Here is a 7,214-nt window from a genome sequence, read left to right on the forward strand (position 1 = left end):
GACCGAGTCCGAGTACTATGTCGCGTCGAAGCTTCAAAGGAAGCGATATGGATGCGTCAATTCTTACAAGGACTATCTGTAGTGCCTAGTTCGAATGACCCGATCACCATCTATTGCGACAATAGAGGTGCCATCTTCCGAGCTAAGGAGCCTAAGTCTAGCAACAAGTCTAGACATGTGCAACGGAAAGCTCATCTAATCCGAGATTACGTGGAGCAAAAGGAGGTAGTGATAGAAAAGATTGCTGAGATGATAACATAGCAGATCCACTCACTAAACCATTACGACAAGATAAGCATGAAGGGCATGTTAATTCCATGGGAATTAAACGTGTTCCCGAGTTGTAGTACTCTTTTATGGATTAGATTCATTTTCTTATGTACTCTATACGACATCATCGTTTTGATATTTATATATTTTGTTTTTCATGTGGATTTGTACGACAATTTTGAACACCACAAAGTGAGCTGAACAAACATTATATTTTTTTTGGTCCTTAATTACCCACGTGAGCTGATAACTCTGGCAATTATTTTGTGACGTTGGTTGATGGTGGGTTCAACGAGCCATAAGTCAAACGGTTGGTGACCAATCACGAGAGGCGAGTTATACGAATATCTCGTAGGACACAATTGTGACAACGACGTGGAGTCCTAAATGTTTTATAACATTCGGTGCCAGGTCGTGGATAGGACCTCCATGGTGATCCTAAGAGTCGATTCTTTTGACTATCGACTGTCTCTTGAGATTAAGGCAGTTTTTGGGTGACTTTGGTTTCTTTCTCACGGTCATCCGTAACAGGGGGCAAGTAGATTTTTTTCGAGTCATTTCATCTTCGTGCTTAGATCGGCAGGAGTCGAATTGAAGGAAATATTCAGCCTTTATCAGGTACTCGATATTTCTCAGGGCCACTCGAGGAGTCAGAATCGAAATGCATGGCCATGCTCGAATACGGATTCGTCTTTATCAGTTAAGTTACTCTCTAGTCGGGGAAACCACTCTTGATACAGATCGATTGTAAAATACGACCTTTGCGGATCAGGATCTGCAAATTGTTTTACATTGAGTGGGAGAAATTTTAAATGGATATGAGAATCGGTTATCGCACATACACTTGTACGGACAAGTGGGAGTTTGTTGGAGCCGGTGTCCTCCAGTTAGTGCGGGTAACGTTATTGCACGTACACTTGTACGGACAAGTGGGAGCTTGTTGGGGCTGGTGTCCTCTACAGTTAGTGCAATGACATATAAATCTCTAAAAGGATCAAAGGGTATACTTTTGTATTATTATCAGTTGGTCAACGTTTATCAATAACGGTCGGCTTGCTAGATAAGTTTGACGTTATTGTCATACTGATGGCGGTGATCAACTGGTCCCTAAAAGTCACACCTATAAGATACGTTTGAGAGATGTGACAGTATGAAAATACAGTCATGTTGATGCCTAATAAGACTAAGCAGTTAGTCGGAGTTATTGACTAATAATTAGTCAAACGCGATGTTGAGATATTTATTTAATACGGATTAAATAATAATGGCTAAGGCGAATTAAGCGGTTAATTCGTAAATTAAATTTAAACGGTTATATTTAATTAACGTATATTGAATTAATTAATTATACAATATTGTCATTGTCGGACAAGTATTAATATATCGACAGAGTCATGTTACTAGTTGATATTTTAATATCCGATGACGGATGACGATTTATAATTAAAACCCGTCATATACATTTTAGCGACACGAGTCGGACCACGAGTTTAATAAGGAGGAAGTGGAAAGCCCACTCCCTCCCTAAGCAAACCCACGGCCAACCGAGAGGAACAAAAGGAGAGCTTCTCTCCTTTTTGACCTAATCTTTTGTCATTTGCACAAAATTAGGGTTTCGGGGCAATTCTCTCTGAAATTCTAGATCTCTCATCGAAAACCTCACAAAAACTCTCTCAATATTGCAAGGCAATTAGAGAGTAATTTCTAGCACAAGGGGCATAGTCTCAGACGATCTTGGGTGCCACGATTAGGAGGAAATCTATTTTGATTTCTGTTCTTAGGCCGAAATTCAAAGGACCCAAGGTTGATTCTTATACCTTTATTGTTTCTCTTGTATTTTTCGTTGATGACAATAATCACATGTTAAATTTGCGTTATAGTCCTAAAATTTAAGGGAATTTTACGGATATTTCCCTACAGGTTTTCGGCGGTGGTGGCTGGAAACACGTGGAAACGGGGGAGGGAGTGATTGTGTTATTGCTGCCGGTGTGGGGTCGTTAATGGGGTGTTGTTGTTGGGACGTGAGAGTGAGGGACCACACCTGGAACCACCATGTATTAGTGGTGACAACCGTGGTGGCCAAAGGTGGTGAGGTAATAGAGGGTGTTGGTGTCGGGTTGGTTAAAACACGGGTTGATGGAGAGAAGGTGAACCTGACCGTACGCCTGGGGGTTTAGGGTTAGGGTTGCTAGTGGTGCTACGTACGGTGGATGAAGGTGGCTAGGCTGCTGGCGTAGGTGGTTGAGTTGGGTTGTGGTAATGTCAAACCATGTAGCTAAGTTCCGAGTTCGAATTGTTGGGTTGTTGTTTTGAAGGTTGTTAGTGTTGCGGTTTTAGCAGTCGTTTGTGGTGGTGCAGCTGACATTTGCTATGAGGCTGGGCAGCTGATGGGGGTGGCTCACGGTGGAGCGAGAAGAAGAGTAGGCTGTCGTGGCTAGGTGGTTGATTTTGGGCGTGTTGTCGTGAGTGTTTGTGAGGATGGTTAACGTGGGTGTTGTAACGGTATTGCTATTGCATATGAAATGTGGTCTTTTAACCATTATTATATATATTGTTGGTGTGGTTAGTCGGGTTTATTTATTTACTCGGGTTTATTTAAGAAGTCGGGATTTAAATATAGTAACTCCATATTAATCGTATAATTGTTTTATATAATTAGTTTAGTTATTTATGTAATTAGTTTAATTAGTAAATGTAATTATTGTTATTTATTTAGGTGACTGAATTGTTAAGAAGCTTTGTTTATTGGATTTCTATTACGTTATTGGAATTTGCTGATCATGTAGAAAACTTCTCAATCTTGTCTTATTTCTGTTATTGCTAAATATGGATTAAATGTATGAGGTAGTGGATTGGTGAATAATGTGTTTAACTGTTTACAACGATCTTTTATTATCTTGCTGGATTTTCTGTCTTATGCCATTATTTTATATCATGTTTGTTTGGTTATACTACTGAGACTGTCATTATTATTGATTGTTGTTGGAGCTTGGAGATGAGTTTTGTGTGTATCCAGACTATGTGTCTGAGGCGGGATTATGTGTCTAGTATAACCAGACTGTGTGTCTGAGGAGGGACTGTGTGTCCTGGAGTATGACTGTGTGTCTAGAAGTGGAGTATGACTGTGTGTCTAGAAGTGGGTGTGTGCCGTGGTGTGAGGTGGGCGAAATGTGATTGTGGAATCTATTTGTGTAACAGAGCTGTTGCAGGTTGTTGTATTCTTGTTCATTGTTTAGTTTTCTATTCAACCTCGTTTTTGACAGTGTATTCATGAACACCTGTTATGAACCATAAATGGGGAGCAGATTTGTCGGTGCTTAAGATTAGCTGATTGGGAGCATTGAGACGTGAGCTCGACTTTGACCATAGTTGTTGTCTAGATCACTTAGTTGACTTATACAACTTAATTTATGTAATTTCCGCTGTATAGTAAATTGTAATGTTAAGATTTACATTTAATCGGTTGGCAAAGTAATAAAACCATTATTTCAGTTAAAGTTATTAAAGTACTTTGGTTTGTTTTAATTTGTATCATTTATCTCGGGAAACCGATATGGTAACAGTCCTATTTATTGGGAATGTCTTGCTAAAGGCTCCTAAATAAATGGGAGTGTTACAGTTGTTAATCTGCTTTCTTTTGGTTTTGCATCCTTTTTGTTTCTTGATATTGTGGAACTCAATTTCGCTAACAAGATGATTTTTTTGGTTACCCTTTTTGTTGCTTTGAGTTTCATTTGTGTTAATTTGAGGGTTTTAGGTGTGGTTAGTGGTTGAAATAATTGAGAGTTTTATATATGCCATCTTGAATTTGGGGTTGAGACTAAGACTATATGTGTCTTTTACCTGTGTCAAAGACAATATTAAGTCATTTTGTGCAAGAACAACTAGATGAGCTCCTCCATCTACCAAAATTGGCTTAGGTGGTTGATCCTGAAATGACTTGGTGTTCATGGTTTTTCCGTATCCGAGACCTCTGAATTCGACCCCCTATGAGTTCTGCAGCTTATTGTATACTTTACTATTATAGGGTTGTACTCTTGCACCTTCTTTTTCGTCCTACATTCACCACCTCCTATGCTTATCATAAACGATACAAGTATAAAGTTGAATATTCCCATCAATTTTGTTGTCGAATTCTGCTATAATTTCAAGAATAACATGTTAGTTTTGATTATGTAGGAATAAAATGAATTGTTGTTGTGATATTATTGCTCTATGACATATATGAATGCTCTGTCTAAGCTAACGTTCCACTTGGCTATAGCTGTTAAAATATTTTTTTTCAGATCACGCTTAGTCTTGTAAGAATGTTATCCAACGTTCTACATTTATCTCTGCTTTATCAGTTTGTCAGGTTTCTCTCTCGACCTCTTGCATCATTTTATTTTTGGACTCTTACATTAGTACTCTATTTTTTAAAATTCTGTAATGTGAATTGTATATAAGACATAAATTAAAGGATCTTGATTGCAACGATAATTACTGGTAGATACATACCGGAAGTAGTCATTGAATTAGATGAAGAAATTTCTTAAGAACAATTAAATGATGAACCCTAAAAGCTTTGCCTTCTCCTGCCTCCCTTAATCCCCAATTCTCTTTCAGTGTGTTTTTTTTAAAAAAAAATTGGATTAACCAAAACCATGTGTGGTTTATATAAGTATGTGGCAGGAGGGGCTAATTTGGTAAGTCGGCCCATTATTTTAACGGCCTGTAAACGTTAACCGTAATCCACTAATACCATTACTCCCATTAAAAACCCGAAATATTATATTTAGCCGTTATCAATTAAAGTGACTGACACCAGTAATTAGGTCTACATAACAGAGAATTAATTGGGAACCTATACGGGCTCAAATAATTCTTACATTCTCCCACTTAGACCATATTACTGACCAAAACATAATGTCACGCATAAGTAGAATCATAAGATGCGCAGAAGGCTAAATGAACATATAATGGGTTTATCTTAATTACCCTGATCACTTCCGAACAACCGGTTGACTCATGGCGGAGACACTACTATACAAGGGAAGTGGTCCTTCCACGTACTACGGACCGATCGTTTAGAATAATCAACCTGTACAAGGAGCAAACATAATCCCCGATAATGTCCTTGGGGAAAAAGGACTACTTCTGTTAATCGTGCAACATCAACAATGTATACAATAACAATAATACGATACAGAAAGTGTTCGAAAATCATCATCATAAGAAAACATAAGTTGATTAATCAAAACATAAGTGTCATCATTACAAAATACTAGCAGGATCCAACATAAATGAAAAGCCTTAATGATTATCCTCCAGACCCATATCAGTAGTATGCTTCAAAAATGTCTTTGGAGGTAATCCCTTAGTCAAAGGATCTGCTATGTTAGCACTAGTCATGATGTGCTCAATTGACACAGTGTTTTTTCGAACTTCCTCCTTAACTGATAGGTACTTCATTTCCATGTGCTTTATTCCTTTAGAGTACCTATCATTCTTCGAAAAGAAGACAGCTGCGGCATTATCACAGTAAATTTTCAGTAGTCTTGCAACATAATTCATAACGCTAAGCCCTGAAAGAAATTTCCGCAACCATAAAGCTTGAATAGTAGCCTCAAAGCACGCTACAAATTCAGCTTCCATAGTGGATGAGGTGATAATTGATTGTTTAGCACTCTTCCAGGAGATTGCTCCCCCAGCCAAAACAAACACGTAACCAAAAGTGTTTTTCCTTGAGTCCACACATCCTCCAAAATCCGAGTCAGCGTATCCAATAACCTCTAGCTGACAGTATGTCTGTAAGTGAGCATTTTGTTCCGTGTTCCCTTTAAGTACCTTAAAATTTTCTTAGCCGCGCTCCAATGACCCATTCCAGGGTTGGACTGATATCGACCCAACATACCTACTACAAAACTTATGTCACGTCTTGTACAGACCTGTGCATATATTAAGCTTCCAACCAGAGATGCATAAGGAAAGTCTTTCATGGCATTTCGTTCTAGTTCAGTCTTAGGACACATACTTAAGCTGAACTTATCCCCTTTCTGAATAGGAACATCATTGGGAGTACATTTTACCATGTTAAATCTTTCTAAGACCTTCATAATATAGGCTTTCTGAGACAACCCTAATGTCCTTTGTGATCTGTCTCTAGATATTTCCACCCCGATCACATAGGACGCCTCCGCCATATCTTTCATCTCAAAGTTGTTTGATAGGAAATCTTTATTTTGGCGCAATAAACCCAAATCACTGCTCGCGACAAGTATGTCATCGACATATCAGACCAAAAATGAAAACTTACTCCTACTGATCTTCAGGTATATACACTGATCAACAGTGTTTTCTTGAAACCCAAAGGAGGTAATGGTATTATGGAACTTAATATACCATTGCCGAGAAGCTTGCTTAAGCCCATAAATGGACTTCTTTAATATACAGACTTTGTCCTCTTTGCCATCAATAACGAAGCCTTCAGGCTGAGCCATGTAGACTTCTTCTTCTAAACTCCCATTCAAGAATGTTGTTTTCACATCCATTTGATGTAGCTCTAAGTCAAAATGAGCTACTAAAGCTAAAAATGATCCGTAAAGAATCCTTCTTAGAAACTGGAGAGAAGGTTTCATTATAGTCAATGCCTTCTTTCTGATTAAAGCCTTTAGCTACCAGTCTGGCTTTATGTCGTTCAATGTTACCTAAGGAGTCACGCTTGGTCTTAAAGACCCACTTGCAACCGACAGCCTTATAACTTACTGGTAAATTGACCAACACCCAGACCTCGTTCTTAGCCATAGACTCCATCTCTTCCTTCATGGTATTAATCCATTTATCGGAATCATTACCGTTCATAGCTTGCGAAAACGTAACCGGATCATTATCTACACTTATGTCGAATTCACATTTTTGTAGATACACTTCATAGTCATCTGGAATAGTTGACCTTCTTGGTCTTG

The sequence above is a fragment of the Silene latifolia genome, chromosome Y, assembly GCF_048544455.1.
Source record: "Silene latifolia isolate original U9 population chromosome Y, ASM4854445v1, whole genome shotgun sequence".
Taxonomy (NCBI): Eukaryota; Viridiplantae; Streptophyta; class Magnoliopsida; order Caryophyllales; family Caryophyllaceae; genus Silene; species Silene latifolia.